Raw genomic sequence first — 17,366 nt, forward strand, 5'->3', positions numbered from 1 at the left:
AACAATAGTTTTCATCCCGTTCAACTAGGATAATTAATGACTAAAAATTAATTTAATGAATTAATTACTTCTAAAAATCTCTTGCTTCAATTCCCCTGTACATTTTTCAGTCACACACATTTGAGACTTACACTGACCGCGCAGCTGGAAAAATGTTTGCCTGTTTGTAGTGGTGATCCTTCATAAAGGAATCTCAAAATCCATTGATGAAAATACTTGAGAGCAGTATCAGTCTGTGTGTTTGTTATGTCCAGTTTATATACAGTACCTTTCCGTTAAACATATTGTAAAACTCCTTCCACAAATTTTTATTTATAATTCTTTTTTTTTGTTTTGTTGAAAATATACCCTTCATACCCTTGCAGATATGTGGTCAATAGAACGGGGAAAAAAACAGTGCTCGAAGTGTTGTACCCAGATGGCTTCTCAAAATAGCCTGTTTATTATTCATATGTTTGGTGTATGAAGTGAAAAATCACCATATGCAGAGAGTCTGTGAACTTATGAAAAGGGTTGGGCCAGCCATCCATTGCCCGTGGTTCACTCCTGTGATTGGAGCATTTGGGAGTCCTCCAGTTTTGGCTCCTCCCCTTTCGGAGTCCTATGTGTCATTGAGGGATGGGGAGGGGGGTGGGTGGTGGGGGGGCGGTTGAGATGGGGGCCAGAGGGGATTAGGAGATTTTCCTCTATACAAATCCATGGATTTAACCATGACCTCCCAGGAAGGCTGAATGTGGAAAGGCTGATATCCGGCCATAAAAGGATTTTATTTGGCTGGGGGGGGCGGGGGGGGGGGGGGGGGGGGGGCTAGGGAGGGGGAGTGATTATCCTTAATTTTCCTTTGTGCTAGTATCTTATATTGTAAAAAGTTTTCCAATAAAGCAGGCTAAATTGGATCTTTTTTTTGTTTGTTTGTCAGTGTGTAAGTATGACTGCAAACACACTTGGCTGAAACAGAAAAGGTGGCCCTTTTCTGTGACTGATGCACTTAAAAAATTAACATAAATTAATTGTGCTTTATAATGTAAACAAACTACTCTACCCAGGGAATTTTCCCCTCTTTGAGAGGGGTGGGGGGGGGGGGGGGGCTGAGAGCTTTCAGAGATTGCAAGTCTTGTTTTGGCTTGGAGATTCTTTTGTTGCGATCACTTAGATTCACAGGAAGTGGAAATGTTAGACTTTGCTCAGAGCAAGGAGGGAAGGATGCAGGTGTCAGAGAGTGGTGATGTCATTGGACTCAGCCTGTCTGAATGCAGAGTGAGTCAGGCTGTTGTGTCTCAGATTGCAGTTGCGTACGTGCTACTTGTGTGTGTGTGTGTGTGTGTGTGTATGTGTGTGCGTGTGTGTGTGTGTGTGTGCTGGTTGCCATTTGCTTTTTTTTTTTTTTTTACAGCCGTCAGTATTAAACCATTACCCAAATTATGGCGCCCCCATGGCAATGGGCTGTTTTGTGGGCCCCTCCACTCAGGACAGGGGCTTGTGAGGTGTGGGCATGGAGTCACAGCTGCCCCGGCCCCACCCCTGTCGAGTCAGGCGCCTTCTTGCCACATGTCTGGGCTTGTCCCAGACAGACACCTGAGATGATCCTACACCCAGCTCTGATTCATCTGTGTGTGTGTGTGTGTGTGTGTGTGTGTGAGTATGTGTCTGTGTGTGTGTGTGTCTGAGTGTGTGTGTGTGTGTGAGTATGTGTCTGTGTGTGTGTGTGTGTCTGAGTGTGTGTGTGTGTGTGAGTATGTGTCTGTGTGTGTGTGTGTGTCTGAGTGTGTGTGTGTGTGTGAGTATGTGTCTGTGTGTGTGTGTGTGTCTTACGATGACCTCAAGCAGAGTGAAGTCAGATAAGGTTACCATGCCTAGTTCTTACTGCTCAAGGAGGCCATTTTGATCAACAGTTGTGCACTGGAACCCAAGAAGAGAGGAAACAGTGTTTGAGGAGACAAAATTTTAAAAAAAGATTTAAAAACTTTTTTAAATGTGGCTTTTTTGAAAAGTGGCCTTTGAGACACAATTAAACAGGAGGGGCTCGTTTAGCCGTTTTAAATTTAGACCCCCCGAAGCCTTGGACCAGGTGAGGGTCACAGGGGAAACGGCATGTTCGCACGGCGGCAGCGACTTCCCTGCAGTCCCGCTCCTGGGGTGCGGATGCAGGCGTGTGGCACCACATTGTCCTCGCGCAGGATGTCCCGGTGTCTGCACCACACCCAACGATTGGGGGGGTGTGGGGGGGGGGGGGTGAAGGACGTGGTGACAAACCTCTTTGCCAGATGTTAGATTTTCAAAAGATTGCCATTTTGCTTTCAAGCTGGACACTCCCACCCCCCCCCCCTTTTTTTTTTAAAAAGAGGACCGGCCTGCGTTCCTTCCTCTTGTACCCCACTCCCGTTCCCCCCCGCGTGCGGTTTCTGGGTTACAAAAACCTCCCGTCGCTGACAGTAAAACAAAAAAAAAGCCTCACTGAGCAGTTAGCGCAGACGGCCCTCTCCTGCGCTCTCTGTTCCCCCGGCGCCTGCTTTAAACAGGACCGACAGGAAGCAGCCGAACTCCGCTCTCCCTCCGCTCCGCTCCGCGCAGCCCCCCCCCCCCCTCTTTGTCTCTCGTGTAAAAACGCGAAGCGGTGTGTGCTCCACTTGATGGCTTTATTGGGCTGATTCTAATGCAAAGCCCCGGGGGGGGGGAGGGGGGGAGGGATGGGAGGGGGGGAGAGCGGGCAAGTGTCCGTGAGTGGAGAGCTTTTCTCCAAACAAAGCGACGCGGTGGTGAAGGGTCGGGCGAGGCCGGCTTGTGCGGTCGGGCGCACAGTCGCTCGCCTCCCCCCCCCCCCACATCACCCCCCCCCCCGAACCCCGGGTACGAACGACAGAGAGCATTAAAGACAGAGCCGCTGAGCGTCCATACGTCCTTGTGCGTTCAGCGAGCAGCTTGAGAGGGAACCGTGGCTCAGCCGGGCGGTGGGGTAGTGTAACAGGTTGGGGAACCAGACTCGTAAAAGGGTTGCGGGTTTGATTCCCGGGTGCGGCGCTGCCCTCGTACCCTTGAGCAGAGGCGCTTGACCGTAATCTCTTCGGTAAAACATCCCGGTTGTGCGTATTTTATGGATACTATGTAAATTGTGTCAGTCGCTCTGCATGAACAGCGTCTGCTAAATACCTGTAATGTAAGGTACTGCTGCTCCCATGGGATGAATAGAGGGTATTAGGTTAAAAAAAAAACGTGCCCCCCCCGTACCCCCGGATGGAGTTAGCCCCATTTATCACCTCTGCTGACAATTCCCAGAGGGCAAATCATTCTTGCCAACCAGTGACACTTATCTAATTTAAACCTTCTTTAAGTAGGTTATGAGACAGGCCAGAGTAATAAATGTGTGTGGCAAGATAAGACTAAGACTAACACACACACACACTCTCTTAGACACACTCTGACACGTACACACGTGCGCGCACGAGTAGGCGCAGATACGCGCACCTGCCTCCAAGGTCAAAGGTCGAGTGTGTTGCCGTGAGCCTGAGAAAAGCAAACAGGAGCACACAGGGTGTCTCCTGTCCCTCAGTGCTGTTAATGGAGAGGGTGAGACAGAGAGGAAATGGTCTTATTGCTTTACGTTGCATTATGGGTATTTAGCAAATACTTGCCAGAGCAACTATTACTCAGACCAGGAACTATAACGCAATTGCTTTTTCAAGGTAGAAGTGTTTCCTTCTAAGCTATTGGTCATTTCTTTCTTTGTTACTCATGTTTCGAAAATTAAAAGCAAAAGCTGATTTGATTGAAATAAGCTGTGCAGTTACGATTTTTAAGATACATTTCCAAAATCATATGCAGATAATCATGGGCAGAATAATGAATAATAACTATTATAATAATTATGTCTGATTTGCTTAAAAGCAACCGTATTAATCATTCATTTTAATGTAGGCGTGGAGTAAGAAGATACTTGTCCTCTGTCCCCTTTGACACATGGATGAAAAAGACCATAAAATTGGGCTGAAAGGGGTTTCCCCTGCAATAACGCGAGAGCAAGGCTCTTCCTGTTTGCGGCGGGCAAACACATTTACGCAGGCCAGTGACGGTGTGCAAACCCTTCAGTAAGAGAGACCTGCGCCCTCACAGTGAACCGGCCCATACTCTGCAGCTGGGACCCCGACTCTCAGCCTGAAACAGGGAGTCCTAAAAAGATACAAGAGACCTAGAAAGAAGGTCAGGGGAAGTCGCAGGTGTGTCCTGTACGGGGGTAGGGCAGAGGTGTGGGGTGGGGGGGGGATGGGGCGTGGTTAGTATTCTGGTTTTGGAGGCGGTGGTAGTTAGTAGACTGTTTTTTTTGGGGGGGGTGGGGGTGTTTACTGGGCTGGTTTTTGGGGCCGGGGGGGGGGGGGGGGGGAAGGTGAAGGTGGTGGTGGTTAGTGGCTGGTTTTGGGGTGGTGGTGGTTAGTGTGCTGGTTTTGGGGCTGGGGTGGGGGGGGGGGGGTGGGGGGGGGGGGGGGGGGGGGCGATGGTGAAGGTGGCGGTGGTAAGTGTGTTGGTTTTGGGGGACGGCACCCTCCTCTCTCCCACACTGACTGACATGTCTGTCCCGCTGTGGGATCGATACCCCTTTGCTCCGGGTCCCCACGGCATGAACACCAGGAGGGAACTCTGCTATCGACCTCCGCCCCTCCTCTCCCGCAGGGACCCTCATTGTCCTTTACTGCTTTCTCTCAAGCTGCTCAATACTTGTGGATGTTTAGCCATCGACTCGCTTAATTTATCTTTTGTTTCCTTGTCAATCACGGCTAAGTTCTGACCCCGAATCCCCCCCCCCCATTATTTTATCCTGAAATTACTCACGAAAGTCCGTCCAACATTTTTGTGAAGTACTGCGTCCATACCTACAGCAAATCCATACGATTAGCCCATTTAGATTTACAGAGACGTATGCATGTGCAGCTCTGTATGATTCTGGATCATTTAAGAATACATGACGCTGCAAATCGTTTGTAAACGCAAGGGCTGAACCAACACACAAAGTCTGCGTCCCCTGATTAATCACTCACACACAGACGAGCCCCTATAAGCCTCTGATTACAGACCTACGCAGTACAACGTCCATTGTTAATTCAACTCTAACACTGTTAATTCGACTCTGTTCAACTCTATAATTATTCGTTGTAATTCAGCTCTAGAATTTCGACGCCGTAATCCGATTGGGCCGTGTCCTCGAAAGCCTGGCCTTTGCAGTGACACACGTTAGGCAACACGGAGCTGGAAGGTGCTCCTTGTCCGCTGGCTTCCGCCCATCCACGGCCGGGGTGTGATTCCCTTTCCCGTGCGCGGCTCGACCCCGTTTTATTGCGTCCAGCGTCCTTCCCTGTTTGATGTCCCCACTTAGCCATTCTCCGTTTCCGCGGCGACAACCGGCTGTTCCGGGACACACAGCCCTCTGAGGCCCCCCTCTCTTCCCTTACTGTCTCTAACGATTCCAGTCAAGGGAAAAGGGTTTATTTTTCCGTTTTTCTTTGTAGTTTTTGAATGAGTTTCTTCTTGCTGGCTTATATTTGGACCCTGCATCAGACACAAGGTCCTGTAAGGATGAGTATATAATTTTAAAAAAAATGTTTTTTCTAAAAAAAGTATTTATTTGATCATTGACATTGAGCAAATGAGTATGACACCTACAGCTGGTTCAGCACCACACAATGTTCCCAGCAATGAGGCAGATGTTTTTGGGCGTGTAGCTTAGGGGGTCAGTCTGGGTGAGGAGCATCCGTGCTCTAGTGTGAGACTCAGGGTTCCACCTTTGACCTTGGGTGGTACCTCTCCAGCTCTAGGTCACCCACGCAGCTGTGGGGTGGGGAGTCCACCACAATGACCAAAAAAATCAATTAAAAAAAAAGGTGCGGTCTAGTCAACAGATTTGTCAAGATGGTCAAGAATCACTTGTCAAGACTATCAACTCACATGTACACCCACCCAGCTCCACTGATGTGTTACAGCCCGTTATGGGCATGGGGCAGGGCAGGGTCTCCCAGAGGAAACATCTGGCAATAAAGCACTTCTGTATCGCGTGCGCATGCCGTCACCTGCGTGTGAAGGCTGTCACCTGCGTGGCGTGTGAGCGCGCTCCGTCAGCGTTGCCCTGAGGAACTGCGGAGCTGGTCACCTGACAGGAAGTGGCGCGTTCTGCAGCTGACGGCTTCGCCTCTCTCGCTGGATGCCAGCACTGGGAGACAGGCCCAGGGTCTGGGCACCAGGTCAGGCACCCAGGGGGGGGGGGGGGCCTGTCCACAAAGCATCGTTAGAGCTGTAAAAAAATAAAAATAAAAAAATAAAAATATTAGACCTAGTTTCTGAATGCGCTTTTTTCAATTGTGAAAAAAAGAAGAAGAAAAAGCTCCTCTGACCATGAAGAAGGTTTTTTTAAACAGAGGTGCAAAGGCACAGGCAGAACCATACAGGCCAGCTGTAGTGGTTATTAACAGGCATATACAGCTCATAACCTCACAGTCTGCAGTGCTGGAACACAGCTGGCTTTGTCCTGGGTTGCCTCTGCTGACACAGGTGGCAAGAGGTGTCACAAGAGTATGTCACAATAGCAAAAATGCCATTATAGCACACACGGGTGAAGCTAAGCACTAGCGGGTGAAGGGCTCCCTGGTCTGTGATCAAAACCTGTCCGCACCCACTCCCCCAACACACACACACACACATTCTCTCATTTTTGCCCCTGCACTAATAATGTCTTAATCCATCCCTGCTAGTACATAGTATCGTGTCAGTTAATAGTACAAAGTGCATGTAGGGGGGGCCATGATGGACAAGGGTGGACAAGCTTATGTCTGCTCTGTCTTTTCACACCCAAAGCTTAATGATGCTTGGTTGACATTTACGCAGACAGAATGAGGCACAAAAAGGTGCACTTTTCTTTCGGGTTAGTAATTAAAATGCAATTGTGCTGAAGGACTTTGTCCCCCAAAACAACTTACATTCACTAGCAGGCTGGCTCAAAATGGCAAAATATTGGTAATTATCGCAAGTGTGTTCTCGTTGGTTATCTTTATATGGTTTTTAAAAAAACTATGTTTCAATAAAATAGGGAAGGTTACATTGTTTTTACGCATTTTAACCCTATTTTTCTGCCTGCTGTAGCACACACTGCCCTCCTCAATTCTAACTCACAAATTAAGCAAACAATGGACCCTGGCAGACATCCAAACCCTGCTAACACTTCTCAGCCTGTACCATCGCTGTTAAACATTTTTCAAATCTGCAGTTGATTAATCCCTTTAAGGAGAGTGAAACACGACAAAATTGATGTTTCGCAGATCCTGGAGCAACAGACTGCAAAGGCACAGGCAGAACCACACAGGCCAGCTGTAGTGGTTATTAACAGGCATATACAGCTCATAACCTCACAGTCGGCAGTGCTGGAACACAGCTGGCTTTGTCCTGGGTTGCCTCTGCTGATACAGGTGGCTAGTGGTGTCACAAGAGTATGTCACAGTAGCAAAAATCCATACTGGCAAAAAATATAGATATTTTTCTGTGAAGACAGAATGTACGCATCAGTATTCACCGACTGACATGGTAGATTCCCTTCATAGTTCCTATAGTGCTGCATTCGTCATTCGTGTTTCAATGAATCATAGTGTTGTTCTTGGCACCGTATGAGGCTGCAGAGTGATCAGATGCAATTCTAAACCACATCCAGGAGGGAAGGGTCCCTTTTTAGCTGGGCTTTCTCCAGGTAAGCGGCAGGTGGGAACTGTCCACCCCACCGGTGCTGAAAACGGCCAATGGCCGTCAGTGGTTTGTGATTGGCTGGAGTGTCCCGGGCGTGGTCGGGCTGGAGCTGCTCCACGTTCCTGCGCTCCCATCGCTCTGGGCCTCAGGTCACCTCACTACAGGTGTGCAGCAGGTGTGTGGCAGCTGTCAGGCCGATGTACTCAAGCTGGGGGGGGGGCTCCTAGGCCTCCGGCCACCTACCCTCCAAGGCCACAGCGTTCCCGACAGCCGGTTCCTCCCACACCTTCGGGCTCATTCCCGTTTCTACGAGCAACGCCGCGGGGCAGCGGATGGCATGACTCACTCACCTGCCACTCCACACACCTCACTGGGGCATTGAATAAATGTGTAATCACACTGCCAGCGTCTGGTACAATGTGAACACTTAAGAATGCTGGCATTGTGTCGAGATACGGTACAGCAATCTGGATTTTAGTTTCATACACACAACTAAAATTTGCTTATGAATTATTGGAGTAATGTAACACCAAACAGTGCGTTCCATGAACGTTGCATCTATTAAGTAATTCAACATGTGCACCTCAGTCAAGTGTGTTCCGAGTTAAGACTGCTGCACTGCAGTGCGAGAAACTCTATATTAGCATATTGTTTTGAGCGGTTACGCAGATGCGACAGCTTTCGTCAAGATCTAAATTGCAGATTCGTATTAACCCAAGTTAGCACAAGTCAGCGGCTCTATTCTCGCGTTTAAAATGGAATGCGAGCGACGTGACCGGAACGCACGGGTCTATAAAGGATGAGAATCCTCGCACCGCAGTCAGGTTGCGCTCCGGAATTCCAGGGGGTGAACTTTTTTTTACTCCAAGCATCCTAGGAATTTGGGTGTCAGCCGTGGGAATGACGCGATTCATCAATCCTCTGCGACCGCCGTTCATCGTCATTCCATCATTCCAGATGATCACAGCGTGAATGAAGAGAGGGAAGTATGAGTCATTCGTCTGTCAGATTATTAAGTGTGATCGTAATTTGTGAACTGAATACAAATAAAGTCATAAAAAATGAAAACATATTTCAGAACTGCTTCTGAAAAATCTAATCTGGAAATTGGACAGCTTTTTATTTATTACATTACATTACACGTCATGCATTTTTTTCCCCCAAATAAAAAAACTGGGGCATTTGTACGTTTGCTCCTCTTATTATATATGCATTCGTCAAAGGAATTGTTTAATAAGATTTCTTTCAGTTTCCTTTCTTATATCACAAAACAGATTGACAATTTCCCCCTCTCTAAAGTGAGAGGAAAATGCCCCATAATGGCCATATTAATGTAGGAGCAGGTGGGTAAAAAAAAGACCCTTTTGTAAAGTTCACTAAAGTGATTAATTCCCCCCACTTTACAATGGCGGCTTTTCTGGTTCTGTTTCACGTTTTCTTTTTGTGTGTGAGTGTGTGTGTGTGTGCCCTTGGCTTCTGAAACTTTATAAAAAAGTTTATTTTACCATGAAATGACTAGGCACGGATAAATGGCCAACTTTGGGGGGTTTGTCAGGCGAAAGGGGGGGCGGGGGGGGGGGGGGGGGGGCGCTATTGGGGGCCCGCAGCCCGGGCAGGTTGGGACCATATGCCATCATTCCGGGCCATTGTGTGGGCGGGTCTCTGTGGCAACAGCATCAGCCATGGGCCCATTGTGCCGCGGGGCTCAATGGCCCATATATTCATTGCCGGGCTATTGGGGGGCCTCTGCAACAGAAACAAATTGATACATACAAGCCCCCCAGCCCCCATTTTGGGGCTCACATGACACATCTCAAAAAGAAAAAAAAAAAAAGCCTGTTGAAAATCTTGAGAAAAGATTGGTTGCCATGGGGATAAAGCAGTGGGCCTTGACATGGGCCATTAAACTCCAATCAGATGCAAATTTTCGGCTAAACCCCCCCCGCCCCCCCCCACCCACACCCCGGCTCACAGACTGGGATCCCCTTCACGTTTCAGACACAAATTAAACAGTTTGTTTGCCGATTCACATGTCATTTTAATGGCTTTTTATTGGCTTCCTCTTTGTTTAAATGAACAGAATTACAAAACTTCGCTGATTTATAATATCTGTGCTCTTAAGGAGGACATCTGTGATACCACCATCTTTCACTCCATTTAAACTGTCAGAGGGAAAATGCTATTTAAAGGACTTCCTCTTTATAAAAGTTATTTGAGATAATATTTTATATAAATTGATAAACATATTATCACATATTCAACGTCTCAAGAAAGACCCATAAAATCAGTATTAAAAAACAAATATACATAAAATAAAAGATACATTTCAATACATCTGGAATTGTTCTATTTACTTAACAGTATGGAATTCTTTTGAACAATAACATCAAAATGTCACTGCATGTCAACTGCTCTAAAACACCTATGTTCAAAACGGACATATCAACATTTTGTTGAGATCTGTGAGGCAAGAAATGCTTTTTTTGCAGAAAGCGTCATACAGTACGCATGGCTGCACGGAGCAGTTGTTTGTCCGAGGAGGGAGCACGGCAGTCACACCTCGCAGTGGAGTCAGCCGTAAATTATCAACCCCCAAACCCCCCCACCCCCCCCCCCCCCCCCGACCACTTTTCTCCAGCGCGAGCCGGGCCGTCAGCTGTGCCTGGGATGACCGTCTGCATTCCGCACGGAGTCTCGCGTTTCGGACACGCGGGCCTCTCCTCTCTCCTCCCCGTTTAAAAAAACAACAAAAAAAAAAAAAAAACTGAAAAAGCGGTCACGGTGGTGCCCCGAACCAGCAGCGAGGTGACTGTCTGACATTCTACAGTGTTTGTCGAAAAGTGAATGAAAGGCAGGAAGCTGGAGGACAGAAAACACGGATGGTGGACGGAGTTTTTCGCTGGCACCCCTCCTACCCCCATCCCCCTGTTGACCCCCCCTTCGCCCGCCCCCCATGTCCAGGCAGTGAAAATATTTTGCTTCTCTCCAGGGTAAGAGTGCTCTACAAGTGCTGCCCACTGAGGCCCTGTTTGTCTTGGGCACATGCACTCTCTCCTGTTATTACAGTGTGCCGAGCTCCATTATGCTTCACGCAAACATTTATCCAGCGTAAACGCAAAGGTCACGGAGACCAGCGGATGCCCACGCCACAGAAAACCGTCTCCTCTACGACTGTTTTTAGGGCTCCCTCCCCCCCCAAATAACCTTTTCTAGTCAATCAGGTAACCCACTAACTGCCAGCTCAAGCTGCAGGTGAAGTGTCCTCCAACTCAGTGCCCGTTTGGGTTTATCTGGTGGACTGTAGGGTGAAGAGAAGAATTGGGTGTCTTGGAAGTACTGCAGTTGCCTGTCCGCCCTCTCTCAAACTGACTGAAGCTGAAGCAGCGACCACATTCAAAATCGGGACAAAACACCTGGAACATTGTGGATTTTTTTGGCACAGTTCATCTCATTAAAATGTAGTTTAATTTTATGCCATAAAATTCACACACTTCCAGCGCTGATGGTGAAGGGGAAAGATCTTGTTGACACAGAAATGAAGGCCATCCGTTGTCCATAACAGTAATAACTAGATGGCCCTTTGGGGTCACTGACTCCTGATGTGTTGGATTGTTTTTTTTTATGGCTTACCTACCTGTATTAGGCAAAGACAATAGGCTGGTGTGCACATCTGACCCAATTTGGACACAGGTACAGGCCAAAATAAACCACTAAAAAGAAAAAGATGTCTGCACACTGAAATAAATGCTTCCAAACAAGCAAAGTTATTGCTACCACATTTTGACCAGCAAGGCCTTCATCCGATACTTGCTTACCTATATTGTCTACGCTTGCTGTGCTGTGGTTAATTTGCTACAGAGGACACAAACCATTCCACTACATGGGTGTTTTACATGTTTATCAATACATTACATTACATTACATTACAGGCATTTAGCAGACGCTCTTATCCAGAGCGACGTACAACAAGTGCAATACTAAAGGTGCCACCATTACAGTTTCACCCTCTCCATCCACACCCCACATGCGGCGGCATCTGAAAGCGCCACACTCGGCGAGAGTGACAGTCCTGCCCCTAACTCGAAAATCCACACCCTACATATTAAAACACAAATATTTCAATTTGGCGACGTTTCATCAAAAGTGACTGAAGTTCCAGGCACTGCTGGTCTCAGTCAGGTCAATGATTTCTCCAGCCCGTTAAGAGTGAACTGCAGCAGGGCCCGGTGCGTGGATTGTTGCACTGTCATGCTGGAAAGCAGCCGGTGGAGGTTCAGGCCTGATTAATGAGTAATGCAGTCTCCCCGGTGGACTGGTAGGGCTTTAAATCTGACACACCCCTTCACTCTCCGGCCTCTGGCGCGGGACTCTTTTTGTTTAATATGGCAACGTCCCTGCCCCAGTGCACAAGGGTTCCCCTTTGTTTGCCAGTCACCTTTTTTTTTGTGTGTGTGTGTGCGACCAAATTTTTTTATTATATTATTACAGGAGGGTGGACAGGATAAAGCACGGATTAGAAAAAAATTAAAAAATATAAAAGGGTCATCAATTAAAGTTTGTGAAAACAAAGACAAGAAAAAGAAAACTATAACAGCCTCCTCCTCTCTCTCTCTCTCTCCGGCTCCCAGCACCACCCCCCCCCCCACCCCCACCCTCATCCTGAAGGACTCCAAGGAGGAACCCACACACTCCCAAGAGATCACATCAATCCTCTTAACTCAGCGGCAACATCATTTCCACTAACCTGACACTTTTCCCTGATGCACCAATAATATGCGCTACATCCAAAAAAAAAAAAAACGAGAGAGCCCATTGGCTGCTCACTTCATTGCTGACAGTCACACACGTGTGGTCCACCTGTGGCTAACTTTCAGCTCCCTCAGGAGAACGCCCCATCCCACCCCTCCCCCCTCCACCTCTCTCTCTCTCTCTCTGGGCCACAGTCAGGCCTGGGACAGTGCAGAATATGAATCTGTCAGCATAATTAGCGATTAAAGCCACAGCAGCACCTCCACACCGACAGCCCTTTCCATCACGCGGCGGCAGTGTAGCACAGTGGGTAAGGAACTGGGCTTGTAACCGAAAGGTCGCGGGTTCGATTCCTGGTCAGGACACTGCCGTTGTACCCTTGAGCAAGGTACTTAACCTGCATTGCTTCAGTATATATCCAGCTGTACAAATGGATACAATGTCAAAATGCTATGTAAAAGTTGCGCAGGTTGCTCTGGATAAGAGCGTCTGCTAAATGCCTGTAATGTAATGTAATGGCGTCGCTTTGTTGCGACTGGTGTGCGCGGTACTGAAGAAGTTTTAAACCCGCGCTAGCGAATCGTCTTCCCGTTGCAGCCGGGCGACGTGTCGTGCACAGCTGCGCGGCGGCTCAGATGGGGGGGGGGGGGGGTCTCATTAATAAAAAAAGCCCTCACGAGCGTCAGCGTCCGTGAGGTCACTGCGTCGAGCTCGCCACGCTACACCGCGGTCAGCAGGGCCGCTCGTAGGGATACATTCACGGCCACGTTTGCACAAAGGCACTCGCGTATTGCACAACTTTACAGAGCCCTCCACAAAAAAGGGGTTTAATACAAAAGATACATTTATCCCATGTGTGTTTTCTTCCTCAAAGCATGTGAAATTAATTTTTTAGTTATTTTTTTCTTCTGTTTCATTAATTCTTTCCAGTGCTTTCACAGGCTCTCGAGCCAATCACAAAAGAGACTATAAATCCCAGAGTCTCCACTCACAAGAAGTATTCAATCAATTCCAGAACTCACTTTCGTCTTCTTTTTGAATCGTAAAGCTCAATTTTACCAGAATCAAGTCCCTGGAGATTTATTTTTCAAGGGGAGACTTGGCCACAAATTCAATGTAAATACACAAAACCAAAATAATGCAGAGAATATATTTAGCATTTACATTTACCATTTATACACCTATACTTTATTATTTAGTTATTCAAGCCTACAGAACATAGCGCCACGCAATACAAAACAACTTTTCTCAACTACACTTTTCTCACTCAACATTATGAAGAAAAGAGTTAGTCGGCCAATACCAATACTGCTTCCTGCAGGTGGCGAATGAGGCCCAGCCAATCGTTAGATAAACAATATAATGGCGGTTAGGGTAATAACCGTGGAGGTAATAAAATGTAATCAAGCACAAACACAGCAATCAAAAGCTGTGTGCATGTACAACACGTCACCACAATCAACTGCAGGCAAAATGAGCTTGAACAAAGTTTTTCTTGGCCTCAAATTAAAAACAAGATCCGTTTCTAAAGTAAAAAAAACCTAATTAAAAATAATTGCTAAGGAGATTATTAGCATGTACCTTGAAGGATGGCTTGTCATGTAACCATATGTCCAAGAATTTCTAGAGGACACACTTTCAATAATTGAACCCCCTAAAGTAAAATGCTGACATTAATTTAGCTTTGATTAAAAACTTCCCATTTGGCCTTTAGCAGCCTGTTCCAGGGAAGTAGCTGTACAGTATATTGTCACCATATACATGTATTTTTACCATTTACATATTCATGCATTAGTCATTAATAAAGGAACCAAAGTGAACCCTTGGGGAAAGAAAAGCTTTATTCATGGCCCGCTGCATTGACACGTCAATATTTACTGTATCTGTGAGATAGTTCCCAAACTTTTATATTAAGTAAATATATAAACATATCAATACAGGTCAATATATATATATACACATCAATATATTTTCTTCAAATATTCAACATTTTTAATCCTCAAATTTGTGTGATAGGCAGTCAGCCAATCAGCCCTTAATCCTGTCAGTAAACACCATCAGAGTTACTGATTCTGTTCCGGTGAAAGTGGCTGAGATAACATATCTGGTGTCCGTGCAGATCCTAGATGCCCACATCTGTCAACAGTGCAGCGGTGGCTATCTGGAATAAATTAAGGAATGACCTCATTTCCTCCGGGCTGCGATTGACAGGTCATACCGGTCAGCGGGTCCCGTTCTCCCAATCAAATAAGAAAAATAACTCCCATTACGTATCGTCGCAAAATATAATTGTCCATCTGGTTAGCTCGGTGAAAGGCAACAAGGCCACTAAAAAATTAAGAAGGGGCACGAAAAGAGGAGGTCCCAAGGTCCATCAGCTGCAATTATTCAGAGATTACCCTTTCACTATCTCCTGATCTCTGGCTGAATAAAAGTTTTTGGGGCGCGTTACTGACAGATGGGTGCACCACTATAGGGGCAAGGGGGCGGATCAGGGGGGCCGTGGGTTACGGTGTCAATCTCGGGGTGACCTCCCCCCCCCCCCCCCCAAGGGGTTAGTGAGGTGACATTATGTAGTGGCAGCATGGAGGTGTCCCATCTTAGCTCCTCTTAAGGGGCAGGCCCCATAAATGGAGAGGGCAATCACATTAGGCTGTTTTCCTCCTCGCTGTCCCACCACCACCCCCTGCCCCCCCCCCCCCTTTTATTTTTTAAACAAAATTCAGTAATCCTGAGCTGAGTGGGGACAGACTGCAGGGATAAAAAGACAAGATGTTAAAGTCACCAAGCCAAGCTTGAGCCAGTGCTGTCGGTTGTTAAGTGCTGGGTTTTGAGTTTCTCTCACACACACACACACACACACACACACACACACACAATGACTGCCCACCTCAGGTTATAGACACAAGTCAATATTACCAGACAGAACTTGTCCACATACTTTACATACAGAGTTATAATAATCTACATCAACAACTGCAACAACAAAACCAAACGTACATTTGCAGGCTCATAAAAATCCAGATCGGTGAGACCCAAATCAATGCTGTACTTCGGTGTCTGTTAAACCACATTCTAACATAGGGTGTTACAGCTAAAACACATGAATTAAAAGGCCTAGCTGGTCCAGAGGATGCTTTAATGTAATCAAATATAATAAATACTGATGTTTCAAGATACATGGACAAAGTGTTTTTCTTGGTGTTGCCTAAGAAACAGTGACACTATTAAGGACAGCACATGAACTGTCTCTAATGGCCCATTTGATGCCACAACTGCAGTTGTGTCAGGAACTTCTTGATGATAGGACAGTTATTAAAAAGCGATTTTCCCCCACTGTTTAGAAATATTTGTGTTGCACTTTCTGATGGTTGCCATTAAAATAAATAGCTTTGTTCAGATCCCTGAGAAAGAAAAAAAACAAAAGCAAAAGGAATCACAGGTCTAAGCTATATACAAGCCTGAAGATACCCATTTGAAAACCCCCCATGTTCAAATATTCCAAAGACTTTAACTCAGTTATTTTACTGAATGTGATCACCAGTACTCTGTAAGTCTGTTTTAAATGCAGTTATTTTACTGAATGTGATCTCCAGTACCCTGTAAGTGTGTTTTAAATGCAGTTATTTTACTGAACGTGATCTCCAGTACTCCCTAAGTGTGGAGAGGGGCACGGGGCCCGGCCTGTGCCTCAGATCCCACCGCTGAATCGCCCTAAAATCCTCGTGCCTCTACCCCCTTGCGGTCGGCACTCTCAGATCTCTCAACAAGTGTTACCAGGGCCGCCCGTTTTTATCATGAAAATGCGTCTGGGGATTCTCATGCCATCGCACAATGCCTAAACAAGCGGGTATGTCTAATTCAATTAAGGACACAAGGCTGTGCCAAGTCGGGCCGGGCCCTAGTGTGACAGTGATAATCAGCCAGCTCTTTTCAGGGAGGAGTGGGGTGATGGGGGGGGGTGGGGGTGATGGGGGGGGGGGGGTGTTCTCTAATTCTTGGCTCCTTACCGCACTCCCAGCACTCAGGAAGAGAAAGGCTTTGATATGCTGAAAATACCCAGGCAGCATTCAGCTCGTCCCCTATTTTAAAACGGCATTTTTCACATTCCTGTACGACTGTACAGATGGACTTCAAGGGGGGAGACAAGCAGGCTTTATTGCTGGTGGACGTCCAGGCCGATTCCACTGATGCATTCAGCGCGCACACAAAGGCACATCTCTCTGCGCTGAGAAGTGAAGGGGCCACTTCTTTCTGTAGGACGTGAGACGTACAGTAACACACAAGACGAGGATGGCATGAGCTCCCTTTGAAACGGTACCCGGCACTGAGATGTTCTCGGAGGTTAATTTATCTATCTATCTATCTATCTATCCATCCATCCATCCATCCATCCATCCATCCATCTATCTATCCATCCATCCATCCATCCATCCATCTATCTATCTATCCATCTAATCCTCTATCCATCTATCCATCTATTATGGTACCTTTATCATATACCTACTATGAAAAAAAATGTTGTGATGTGAGGTGCTGTAAATTTGTCTGGTGTAATTTTCATTTTTATGTGCATGAGGGCATCCCTCTTTATAATGAGAATCTTTATAATTTCAAGCCTGTTTTATTCATTTAACCAAGGAGCATCCTTTTATCATTTCAACCAAAAACCAAAAATTCTTTCATAGTTGTCTAGACTCGATGCTCAAGCAAGTGTAGGAAAGTGTTCCATCGTTTCCAAACAAAGATCATCTGTGATACTGAAAGTCTGTTCACTGATACTGAAAATGGGCCAATTGCAAATGCAACTCAGTTCATTTAAAAACCGATTTAACACAGCTTTCATTGTTTTCTTGGAGGGCTTAGCAAGTGAGATGTCTTTCTTTCGCGTTAAGTTCTTGTTT

This window comes from Anguilla anguilla, chromosome 11, assembly GCF_013347855.1.
Source record: "Anguilla anguilla isolate fAngAng1 chromosome 11, fAngAng1.pri, whole genome shotgun sequence".
NCBI classification, from domain to species: Eukaryota; Metazoa; Chordata; class Actinopteri; order Anguilliformes; family Anguillidae; genus Anguilla; species Anguilla anguilla.